The following is a 14,175-nucleotide window of genomic DNA, read 5'->3' as shown; positions in this document are numbered from 1 at the left end:
GTTGTCAGCGAGGTGTTGCACATTCTTATCTATAGTCGGATTACATGACATTTACAACACTCCTGTCCTGTGTTGCGCAAACAAAATAAAACCACGTTATGCTGGGTGAGGCAAGGAAATAAAACCACATTATGCTGGATGAGGTAAGGAAATAAAACCACATTATGCTGGATGAGGTAAGGAAATAAAACCACATTATGCTGGATGAGGTAAGGAAATAAAACCACGTTATGCTGGATGAGGCAAGGAAATAAAACCACGTTATGCTGGATGAGGTAAGGAAATAAAACCACATTATGCTGGATGAGGCAAGGAAATAAAACCACGTTATGCTGGATGAGGTAAGGAAATAAAACCACGTTATGCTGGATGAGGCAAGGAAATAAAACCACGTTATGCTGGATGAGGTAAGGAAATAAAACCACATTATGCTGGATGAGGCAAGGAAATAAAACCACGTTATGCTGGATGAGGTAAGGAAATAAAACCACATTATGCTGGATGAGGCAAGGAAATAAAACCACGTTATGCTGGATGAGGTAAGGAAATAAAACCACGTTATGCTGGATGAGGTAAGGAAATAAAACCACATTATGCTGGATGAGGCAAGGAAATAAAACCACATTATGCTGGATGAGGCAAGGAAATAAAACCACATTATGCTGGATGAGGCAAGGAAATAAAACCACATTATGCTGGATGAGGTAAGGAAATAAAACCACGTTATGCTGGATGAGGCAAGGAAATAAAACCACGTTATGCTGGATGAGGCAAGGGATTAAAACCACATTATGCTGGATGAGGCAAGGAAATAAAACCACATTATGCTGGATGAGGCAAGGAAATAAAACCACGTTATGCTGGATGAGGCAAGGAAATAAAACCACATTATGCTGGATGAGGTAAGGAAATAAAACCACGTTATGCTCTGTTTACAGTTGATTGACAACTTTATCAGTAGCCTAAATAGAAATGTTAACGTCTCTGGTGCATGGTCTCTAGTGGTGTTACCATACCAGAGCATTTTCTATTCAATACCAATACCAGGTTTAGTTTCACGATACCAAAACAAACAAACAAATGCGTATTAGCCAAAGTCACAGAAACTCGGCTACAGTTCTGTTTAATCGTTGGGCATCTTTGAGTTCAGTATCATTGCACATGAAAAAATGTAATGTCCAGTTTTGGCGGGGAGAAACAGGCCCAAAAAAATGCATTCATTTAATCAATTAAACAATCATGCTATGAATTTAACTTCGTTTTTTTTTAATACCAATCTAACTACAAAACAATATAATGGTAATAATTAACTTGAATGGTAAATCAAGATGTAGCACAGTTCTATTTAAAATACAGGTGAATGCATATTATTCAATAGGAGTGTGTTGGCGTTATTCAGCTTAATTTAACTGATTTCGTGAGGCTACAGATGACGATCCTTTTAATTTAGTACTTATTTTATTGGCAATTGCTAGGAGAACATATTATTTGATTAGTACAATCAACAACATTTGACATAGAAGAAGAAATTTCTCTCCGCCAATCAGCAGTCATTTTGTGTAAGTGCTTGTTGAATGTCCTTCCCTATAAGCTGAAAGTCTGCTGTCAATGTGTTTACTGTGAAATAGCATTGTATCTGGTCAAACACCATTTTTCCCCAACATTTTTCCAAAAGGTTGGTAACAGGCTGATTGGTTGGCTATTTGAGCCAGTGAAAGGGGACTTTACTGTCCTTAAGTAGGGGAATAACTTGTGCTTCCTTACAGGCCTGAATGCACACACTTTCTAGTAGGCTTAAATTGAAGATGTGGCAATACCGTTCGCTATTATCCTCCAGTAATTTTCCATCCAAGTTATCCGACCCCGGTGGCTTGTCATTGTTGATAGACAATTTTTTTCACCTCTTCTACACTTTAAGGAATTCAAAATGACTTGGTCAAATGTTTTATTGCTTCATGAAGAGTAATATCATTTATTATAATTTTTATTTTTTACAAATGAGGGTATCCATCGGCCATTTTCCCGTGACAACTATAAACATATCGCAGGTTATACACTTAATAGCACGCCAGTCTCCTGCAGATTCAAAGGAGTTTTCACTGCTGAACACTGACAGTCCAAGGGGACTTAGATGCGCCCTCCATGGCCGCGGACACCCCAACCAGCGCCGCGGACACCCCTACCGGTGCCGCGGACACCCCTACCGGCGCCGCGGACACCCCTACCGGCGCCGCGGACACCCCTACCGGCGCCGCGGACACCCCTACCGGCGCCGCGGACACCCCTACCGGCACCTGTGTTGTTATCTGTCTCTCGTTGAATATGGAGAGCAAGAGAGAAGCGCGGGGTACGGGTGATGGCTGGGTCGGTTGTCAGTGGCAGGTCGTCGGCTGTTCCTTCGCTACGCACCAACCCGGCTGTGTGTTTTGGGTTTTTTGGTGTAGCCTCTCAGAGCTGTGTCGGGCGTGTCTCCAGTTGTCTGTAGTTGCGGGGGATACAAAACATATAGTTACAGCATGTACTAGCCAACAAATGGAGTCACACTCACACGCTGGGAATAAGGACTTTCCCTTTATTAGCACTGTAGAGAGCGTTGTCTGAGTTGATCTCTTGGTAGCCAGGTACTAAAGCGTGGGGTGAAAACGTTGAATGAAAAAATAAAGCGAGGGGGGGGGGAAAAACGACAACGTTGGTTAATGTGTTAAATGTTTTTGATTTAAACGGTTATTAAAAGTGTTTTTTTTTTTAAATACGAAAGATTTAGCAGGTAGCCAAGTCGCAACAAACGGAACAGCAGCACGACTACGCGGAAGTTCTCCCACGTGAGACGAGAAGTCACGTCAATGGCGCACACATGGGCATAGAAGCACAAGGAGGGTGTGTGTGTGTGGCAGGATTAGGGGGTTGAAAACGCTAGGTCAGGGACCGCAGCTATGCCGCAGCAAGGCACATTTGGTGCTGTGACATCAATGCAAAATGTCATCGAGCAACAAATCAAGGCGCCCATAGTGGATCTCACCAAATAATTGTAGGCAACACTGGCTGTGAATTACCCCCCAAACAAATTCAAGCCAGTTTACTCCGTGTAGAGAGCCCCCCCAGGTAAGGCTATATCTCCTACCATTGTGCCCTTGAGCAAGGCACCTAACCCCAAAAATGTGCTCCTCCAATGTGTTGTGTTGTGTTGGGCTGAGAGCAGAGCAGAAGACACATTTCCAATGGAACATTTTAGACACATTAAGTTGTCTGCAGGTGATCTGGAAGCCATTACATGGCAGTATCGTTGTGTTCTGTTTCTGACTGTATATAACCTATACCCTAGTTGGATTCTGATTCTGACTGTATATAACCTATACCCTAGTTGGATTCTGATTCTGACTGTATATAACCTATACCCTAGTTGGATTCTGATTCTGACTGTATATAACCTATACCCTAGTTGGATTCTGATTCTGACTGTATGTAGCCTATACCCTAGTTGGATTCTGATTCTGACTGTATATAACCTATACCCTAGTTGGATTCTGACTGTATGTAACCTATACCCTAGTTGGATTCTGACTGTATATAACCTATACCCTAGTTGGATTCTGACTGTATATAACCTATACCCTAGTTGGATTCTGACTGTATGTAACCTATACCCTAGTTGGATTCTGATTCTGACTGTATGTAACCTATACCCTAGTTGGATTCTGACTGTATGTAACCTATACCCTAGTTGGATTCTGACTGTATGTAACCTATACCCTAGTTGGATTCTGACTGTATATAACCTATACCCTAGTTGGATTCTGACTGTATATAACCTATACCCTAGTTGGATTCTGATTCTGACTGTATGTAACCTATACCCTAGTTGGATTCTGACTGTATATAACCTATACCCTAGTTGGATTCTGATTCTGACTGTATATAACCTATACCCTAGTTGGATTCTGATTCTGACTGTATATAACCTATACCCTAGTTGGATTCTGATTCTGACTGTATATAACCTATACCCTAGTTGGATTCTGATTCTGACTGTATGTAACCTATACCCTAGTTGGATTCTGACTGTATGTAACCTATACCCTAGTTGGATTCTGACTGTATGTAACCTATACCCTAGTTGGATTCTGATTCTGACTGTATATAACCTATACCCTAGTTGGATTCTGACAGTATGTAACCTATACCCTAGTTGGATTCTGATTCTGACTGTATATAACCTATACCCTAGTTGGATTCTGACTGTATGTAACCTATACCCTAGTTGGATTCTGACTGTATGTAGCCTATACCCTAGTTGGATTCTGACAGTATGTAACCTATACCCTAGTTGGATTCTGACTGTATATAACCTATACCCTAGTTGGATTCTGACTGTATATAACCTATACCCTAGTTGGATTCTGATTCTGACTGTATGTAACCTATACCCTAGTTGGATTCTGACTGTATGCAACCTATACCCTAGCTGGATTCTGACTGTATGTAGCCTATACCCTAGTTGGATTCTGACTGTATGCAGCCTATACCCTAGTTGGATTCTGACTGTATGCAGCCTATACCCTAGTTGGATTCTGACTGTATGTAACCTATACCCTAGTTGGATTCTGACTGTATGTAGCCTATACCCTAGTTGGATTCTGACTGTATGCAGCCTATACCCTAGTTGGATTCTGACTGTATGCAGCCTATACCCTAGTTGGATTCTGACTGTATGTAGCCTATACCCTAGTTGGATTCTGATTCTGACTGTATGTAACCTATACCCTAGTTGGATTCTGACTGTATATAACCTATACCCTAGTTGGATTCTGACTGTATGCAGCCTATACCCTAGTTGGATTCTGACTGTATGTAACCTATACCCTAGTTGGATTCTGATTCTGACTGTATGTAACCTATACCCTAGCTGGATTCTGACTGTATGTAACCTATACCCTAGTTGGATTCTGATTCTGACTGTATATAACCTATACCCTAGCTGGATTCTGACTGTATGTAACCTATACCCTAGTTGGATTCTGATTCTGACTGTATATAACCTATACCCTAGTTGGATTCTGACTGTATGTAGCCTATACCCTAGTTGGATTCTGACTGTATGTAACCTATACCCTAGCTGGATTCTGATTCTGACTGTATGTAACCTATACCCTAGTTGGATTCTGATTCTGACTGTATGTAGCCTATACCCTAGTTGGATTCTGATCCTGACTGTATGTAACCTATACCCTAGCTGGATTCTGACTGTATGTAACCTATACCCTAGTTGGATTCTGATTCTGACTATGTAGCCTATACCCTAGTTGGATTCTGACTGTATGTAACCTATACCCTAGTTGGATTCTGATTCTGACTGTATATAACCTATACCCTAGTTGGATTCTGACTGTATGTAGCCTATACCCTAGTTGGATTCTGATCCTGACTGTATATAACCTATACCCTAGTTGGATTCTGATTCTGACTGTATGTAGCCTATACCCTAGTTGGATTCTGATCCTGACTGTATGTAACCTATACCCTAGCTGGATTCTGACTGTATGTAACCTATACCCTAGTTGGATTCTGATCCTGACTGTATGTAACCTATACCCTAGCTGGATTCTGACTGTATGTAACCTATACCCTAGCTGGATTCTGATTGTATGTAACCTATACCCTAGCTGGATTCTGATTGTATGTAACCTATACCCTAGTTGGATTCTGACTGTATATAACCTATACCCTAGTTGGATTCTGATCCTGACTGTATGTAGCCTCTACCCTAGTTGGATTCTGACTGTATGTAACCTATACCCTAGTTGGATTCTGATTCTGACTGTATGTAGCCTCTACCCTAGTTGGATTCTGATTCTGACTGTATATAACCTATACCCTAGCTGGATTCTGACTGTATGTAACCTATACCCTAGCTGGATTCTGACTGTATATAACCTATACCCTAGTTGGATTCTGACTGTATGTAGCCTATACCCTAGCTGGATTCTGATTCTGACTGTATATAACCTATACCCTAGTTGGATTCTGACTGTATGTAACCTATACTTTAGTTGGATTCTGATTCTGACTGTATGTAGCTTCTACCCTAGTTGGATTCTGATTCTGACTGTATATAACCTATACCCTAGCTGGATTTTGACTGTATGTAACCTATACCCTAGCTGGATTCTGACTGTATATAACCTATACCCTATTTGGATTCTGACTGTATATAACCTATACCCTAGCTGGATTCTGACTGTATATAACCTATACCCTAGCTGGATTCTGACTGTATATAACCTATACCCTAGTTGGATTCTGACTGTATGTAACCTATACCCTAGTTGGATTCTGACTGTATATAACCTATACCCTAGCTGGATTCTGACTGTATATAACCTATACCCTAGTTGGATTCTGACTGTATATAACCTATACCCTAATTGGATTCTGACTGTATATAACCTATACCCTAGTTGGATTCTGACTGTATGTAACCCATACCCTAGTTGGATTCTGACTGTATATAACCTATACCCTAGTTGGATTCTGACTGTATATAACCTATACCCTAGCTGGATTCTGACTGTATATAACCTATACCCTAGCTGGATTCTGACTGTATATAACCTATACCCTAGCTGGATTCTGACTGTATATAACCTATACCCTAGTTGGATTCTGACTGTATGTAACCTATACCCTAGTTGGATTCTGACTGTATATAACCTATACCCTAGCTGGATTCTGACTGTATATAACCTATACCCTAGTTGGATTCTGACTGTATATAACCTATACCCTAATTGGATTCTGACTGTATATAACCTATACCCTAGTTGGATTCTGACTATGTAACCTATACCCTAGTTGGATTCTGACTGTATATAACCTATACCCTAGTTGGATTCTGACTGTATATAACCTATACCCTAGTTGGATTCTGATTCTGACTGTATGTAACCTATACCCTAGTTGGATTCTGATTCTGACTGTATGTAGCCTATACCCTAGTTGGATTCTGATTCTGACTGTATGTAGCCTATACCCTAGTTGGATTCTGACTGTATATAGCCTATACCCTAGTTGGATTCTGATTCTGACTGTATATAACCTATACCCTAGCTGGATTCTGACTGTATGTAGCCTATACCCTAGTTGGATTCTGATTCTGACTGTATATAACCTATACCCTAGCTGGATTCTGACTGTATGTAGCCTATACCCTAGTTGGATTCTGACTGTATGTAACCTATACCCTAGTTGGATTCTGATTCTGACTGTATATAACCTATACCCTAGCTGGATTCTGACTGTATGTAACCTATACCCTAGTTGGATTCTGATTCTGACTGTATATAACCTATACCGTAGTTGGATTCTGTTTCTGACTGTATGTAGCCTCTACCCTAGTTGGATTCTGACTGTATATAACCTATACCCTAGTTGGATTCTGATTCTGACTGTATATAACCTATACCCTAGTTGGATTCTGTTTCTGACTGTATGTAGCCTCTACCCTAGTTGGATTCTGACTGTATATAACCTATACCCTAGTTGGATTCTGATTCTGACTGTATGTAGCCTATACCCTAGTTGGATTCTGACTGTATGTAGCCTATACCCTAGTTGGATTCTGATCCTGACTGTATGTAGCCTCTACCCTAGTTGGATTCTGACTGTATATAACCTATACCCTAGTTGGATTCTGATTCTGACTGTATGTAACCTATACCCTAGTTGGATTCTGACTGTATGTAGCCTCTACCCTAGTTGGATTCTGACTGTATATAACCTATACCCTAGTTGGATTCTGACTGTATATAACCTATACCCTAGTTGGATTCTGATTCTGACTGTATGTAGCCTATACCCTAGTTGGATTCTGATTCTGACTGTATGTAACCTATACCCTAGTTGGATTCTGACTGTATGTAGCCTCTACCCTAGTTGGATTCTGACTGTATATAACCTATACCCTAGTTGGATTCTGACTGTATATAACCTATACCCTAGTTGGATTCTGACTGTATGTAGCCTATACCCTAGTTGTATTCTGATTCTGACTGTATGTAGCCTCTACCCTAGTTGGATTCTGACTGTATGTAACCTATACCCTAGTTGGATTCTGATTCTGACTGTATATAACCTATACCCTAGTTGGATTCTGACTGTATGTAACCTATACCCTAGTTGGATTCTGATTCTGACTGTATGTAGCCTATACCCTAGTTGGATTCTGACTGTATGTAACTTATACCCTAGTTGGATTCTGATTCTGACTGTATGTAACCTATACCCTAGCTGGATTCTGATTCTGACTGTATGTAACCTATACCCTAGCTGGATTCTGACTGTATGTAACCTATACCCTAGTTGGATTCTGACTGTATATAACCTATACCCTAGTTGGATTCTGACTGTATGTAGCCTATACCCTAGTTGGATTCTGACTGTATGTAACCTATACCCTAGTTGGATTCTGACTGTATATAACCTATACCCTAGCTGGATTCTGACTGTATATAACCTATACCCTAGTTGGATTCTGACTGTATGTAGCCTCTACCCTAGTTGGATTCTGATTCTGACTGTATATAACCTATACCCTAGTTGGATTCTGATTCTGACTGTATATAACCTATACCCTAGTTGGATTCTGACTGTATATAACCTATACCCTAGTTGGATTCTGATTCTGACTGTATGTAACCTATACCCTAGCTGGATTCTGACTGTATGTAGCCTATACCCTAGTTGGATTCTGACTGTATGTAACCTATACCCTAGCTGGATTCTGACTGTATATAACCTATACCCTAGTTGGATTCTGACTGTATGCAGCCTATACCCTAGTTGGATTCTGACTGTATGCAGCCTATACCCTAGTTGGATTCTGACTGTATGTAACCTATACCCTAGTTGGATTCTGACTGTATGTAACCTATACCCTAGTTGGATTCTGATTCTGACTGTATACAACCTATACCCTAGCTGGATTCTGACTGTATGTAACCTATACCCTAGTTGGATTCTGATTCTGACTGTATATAACCTATACCCTAGCTGGATTCTGACTGTATGTAACCTATACCCTAGTTGGATTCTGATTCTGACTGTATATAACCTATACCCTAGTTGGATTCTGACTGTATGTAGCCTATACCCTAGTTGGATTCTGACTGTATGTAACCTATACCCTAGCTGGATTCTGATTCTGACTGTATGTAACCTATACCCTAGTTGGATTCTGATTCTGACTGTATGTAGCCTATACCCTAGTTGGATTCTGATCCTGACTGTATGTTACCTATACCCTAGCTGGATTCTGACTGTATGTAACCTATACCCTAGTTGGATTCTGATTCTGACTGTATGTAGCCTATACCCTAGTTGGATTCTGACTGTATGTAACCTATACCCTAGTTGGATTCTGACTGTATGTAGCCTATACCCTAGCTGGATTCTGACTGTATGTAACCTATACCCTAGTTGGATTCTGATTCTGACTGTATGTAGCCTATACCCTAGTTGGATTCTGATCCTGACTGTATGTAACCTATACCCTAGCTGGATTCTGACTGTATGTAACCTATACCCTAGTTGGATTCTGATCCTGACTGTATGTAACCTATACCCTAGCTGGATTCTGACTGTATGTAACCTATACCCTAGCTGGATTCTGATTGTATGTAACCTATACCCTAGCTGGATTCTGATTGTATGTAACCTATACCCTAGTTGGATTCTGACTGTATATAACCTATACCCTAGTTGGATTCTGATCCTGACTGTATGTAGCCTCTACCCTAGTTGGATTCTGACTGTATGTAACCTATACCCTAGTTGGATTCTGATTCTGACTGTATGTAGCCTCTACCCTAGTTGGATTCTGATTCTGACTGTATATAACCTATACCCTAGCTGGATTCTGACTGTATGTAACCTATACCCTAGCTGGATTCTGACTGTATATAACCTATACCCTAGTTGGATTCTGACTGTATGTAGCCTATACCCTAGCTGGATTCTGATTCTGACTGTATATAACCTATACCCTAGTTGGATTCTGACTGTATGTAACCTATACCTTAGTTGGATTCTGATTCTGACTGTATGTAGCTTCTACCCTAGTTGGATTCTGATTCTGACTGTATATAACCTATACCCTAGCTGGATTTTGACTGTATGTAACCTATACCCTAGCTGGATTCTGACTGTATATAACCTATACCCTATTTGGATTCTGACTGTATATAACCTATACCCTAGCTGGATTCTGACTGTATATAACCTGTCGTGGAAAATCACTTCAAATATAACTCTTACAAGAACTTTTGTGAACTCAAATAAATGTTTTTATTACAATTGTATTGCAATCTGGAATGTCCGCGGAACACACACCTTCCCAGAGCACTGGTTCGCTATTTATACCCATCCACACACATGAGATCATTACATACATTAATTAAATTACTTCTCCTATGGTCATCTGCCACCATTATCCTTCATTTCAGGCTTCCTGCTTGTCTACGCCCAATAACGCCTGTATCCGCTCTTGATTAGATTATAATGGGGGCAGGACCCCCTTGTCCCCTAAATTTAATATATGTCTATCTTGCCCTAAGCACTTATGACCTTTACCCTAAGCACTTATGGCTGTTCCTGTCAATTTTATCTTCATAATGGTGTCCTGCTTTTTCCATACATACACGTTACAGCACGTATGACTTTGGCCATCTGCTAATCTTTGGTTTCCTGTATTTTACCAGAATGGCAAATGCATTCACGTGTTCCCTTCTCCTTCTCCTCCTTACTCAATAGTGTGATATGTTTTTTTATATGTCTAAGCATTTACTCCTACAAATCCTCCCTCTTGAGGCTAATTAGCCTCAAATACTTCACTAAAGAGACATATAAAGAGTGAAAGCCAATACCAAAGATGGGCAAAAAGATTATCAAATGTAAATAAAGCATACAGGTTAACTGTGAATAAAGCATATAGGTCAACTGGACCAAACATCTCCAAACGTGAATACAGATAGGAGTAAAAGATCCAGTTAGTATAGAAACACTTATAATCAACCATTATATTTTGACGAAGCAATGAGCATGTAGTATGTAGCCTTGCCTGAGGTTATCTCAGTTATGTGGAATAAAGAAAATAATACAATGAATATGATAATAAAAACATAATAAAAAAAAATCAAAGACCTACATGCAGTTACAAAAGAAAATTGACACAACATCATTCTAAATTTAAGCATTTCAACATGATCCTCCCTCGCAGACACCTCTCTAATAAAGTGATATCAATGATATCAACCTTTGTTTAGAAGATTAAGGACATGGTCCATAGACACTTGTAACCGGAATACCCTCTGTTACCTAACATGTTTTTGAAATTAACCTAGTTTTTAGAAGGCATAACTAGCTTTAATTAAAGAAACCATATATATATTCATTGATATACATATCTAAAAATTCAACCAAACATACAAAAACACAAGGCCTTAAACAAAAATAGATATACTAAAATCCTTACATAGGAGCACAATCCTCATCCTGACAGATTCTACAATCACCTCTTTGACATTTTGCGCAAAACACGGGGTCTCCGTGATGGTTATGGCCTTCCACATTAAATTTTGTGCACCACTTGCACTTACGGCGCAAATGACACTCTTTGTGGACATGTACCAATTAGACATTCGTCTGAATTTGGGAATACAGCATATACAGGTAGACCATCCTTACTGAAATCATGGCAAGCATAACCACCTCCCGGCATCACTCCATAAAGACAGTTTGGATTGCCAAAGGGGCAGTCCAGAGGTCCACCAACCGCATTACATGGCTTTCCATATCTATTAGTATAATGACCTGGGCTTCCAGGTACAGGATTAATTACCACAGGAGGGTCAGCACTCCTTACAGACATCTGTTTGACTGTTGTCTGGACCACAAGTGATTTTACCAAGGGTAAAACACAACAAAATACAATACCCAGAGCCAATAACCCTCCTCCCAGCATAATAGCCATTTTAGCAAACATAGCTCCCCACTTTCCTAATGCTAGATCCAACCAATCCCAAACATGAGAGTCAAACCCAGCATTTGCCTTAACCTCTGCTCGTAAACCTTTAAGTTTAGCCATAGCAATTGCGAAGGATCCATTAGGCGCAGTGTTATTGGGAATAAAAGTGCAACAATCATCTCCAAACATAACACAAACTCCACCCTTCTCTGCTAATAGCCAATTGAGAGCCTGTCTGTTTTGCCAAGTCATTTTACTGGTAGCCTGTACCTGTTCCCCTAATGCTGTTAGAGCCGAGTCAGTATAATTAATGAATCTCTGTTGGTTATAGTAAATATAATTAATCCACTCTAAATTCTTATTTGGTGTTATCCACAAAAAGATTGATTCAAATCCTGATTTAATCTCATCTCTTGCTTTGTACTCATTAGGAACACCTCTAGGTTGACCTATTGCATCCAAATAGACCTTGGGGTCAGACTTATATTCTCTTTTTACTCTATTTTTAGTATTTAGTTGCCTAGCATCACTAGGATCCCATTCAGTGATAGTTATCTGTTGAATCAACCTAACTCTTGCACAGAGGCCTGTCCATCCCTTTGGCAATGTTGCCCTTAATCTATTCCCCGCACATATCCAGAAGAAATCTGCAACTACCTTGGTCTGTTCTTCATACGGTGCAATTAAGGGTAGTGCTAGAGTTTGATTTTGACAACTATCATGAATGACTACTTTTCCCACCCAACTTCCAGCTGCTTGATAAGTAGCCCTTCTTGGAGTGTCTGCATTCCATGTGGTATCCGTAGTTAAGTGCCATGTGATCTCACACTTACCTTTAAACTTCCCTATCCCATTCTGTCCTTTTGTGCTGTTAAAACATTCATATGTTTGTTGATAATCTATCCGATATTTATGTGGGACCTCTAGCTTCTGTACTTCCATTCTTATATCCAATTCTTTACACCACTTACCCCAACCAGTTTGATTGTAATACTGATGATAATATGGATTACCCAAATATGACAAACATTCAGCTGGGCAATAAGGCCTTTCTGGTCTACTCAAATGACAAAAGTTCTTATTAAAATCAGCACAATCCTTGTAATCATAAGGACTTGGTACCACCACTAATTCTGTCAGCGGAGAGGGTGCACATAGTAAGCAATTTGTCAATTTTAATTTCATTGCTGTATATTGAGCCCATTCATACCATTCATTTCCTACTAATTTCTTCAATGATTTGTCCTTGTATAGTTCTGAAGTTAAAGCATCAGTTGAATTCACATTGTCCTTTTCTCGAGGCCGATTGTTAGTGTTTTTTAGAAAGTTCCAAATGTCAGTAAAAAACCCTTCTGGTTCTGATGCCTCAGGTTTCTTTGTGGGTACATTGGACTGTTTGTTAATGGCAATGGATGATACCTTGGTAGTAACTGCTGTAATCCTTGCAGCAGTTTCCACTGTTGTTGTCGTTTTAGTTATCACCGGCTCTTCCTGTTTAGGTATTGGCGTAGGACCAATTCTAATGACTGTGGTGCTACTCCCTTCGGTCCATCTGGTTCTTGTTATTTCAACTATTAATTCTTCACCTTCAACTGGTTCAATCTGATTCATGGTGAGCACCCACTCGTCTGCTTCTTTGGTTACTGTCAGGTCACATCCTTTTGGGTCCCAAATGACTTCTCCCTTTGTTTGGTGATGTGTCCATCCACAGAATGCAATCTCAGGTAGAGGCTTGATCCTTTTGATTGAGATTGTCTTCTGCTCTCCTATTTCAGTTATGAGTTGAGGTGGAACAGAGATTCTAACCTGGTCAGTCCTTTTTAATTGTTCAGCTGATTCCTCTCTTCTTTTCCTGCTTCCACCATACTTCTTGATCATGTGTGAGTCTGTTATTTTTGTACTAGTATTCATTATTACTTTTGCTATGTCAATGTCTTTTTTCTGCCATTCTAACTTCAATTGTTTGTTAGGGGGACCCTTCAAGAGTTGACAAGTCAATTGTGGGGAAATCCCCTTCCCTTTCTCGTGAGGCTTCTCTTCCTCTTTCTTCCCCTGAGGCTCCCTCCTCAGGCCGGACTGGGCTTTCATCTGGAAGGGTATCAATTTCAGGGAAGAGATGTTCCCATTCTGCAAGTGGTACTTCGGGATCCCACTGTGGA

Source organism: Salvelinus fontinalis, chromosome 28 (genome assembly GCF_029448725.1).
Source record: "Salvelinus fontinalis isolate EN_2023a chromosome 28, ASM2944872v1, whole genome shotgun sequence".
NCBI classification, from domain to species: domain Eukaryota; kingdom Metazoa; phylum Chordata; class Actinopteri; order Salmoniformes; family Salmonidae; genus Salvelinus; species Salvelinus fontinalis.
The sequence above is the reverse complement of the archived record's forward strand: the minus strand, read 5'-3'. Positions refer to the sequence as shown.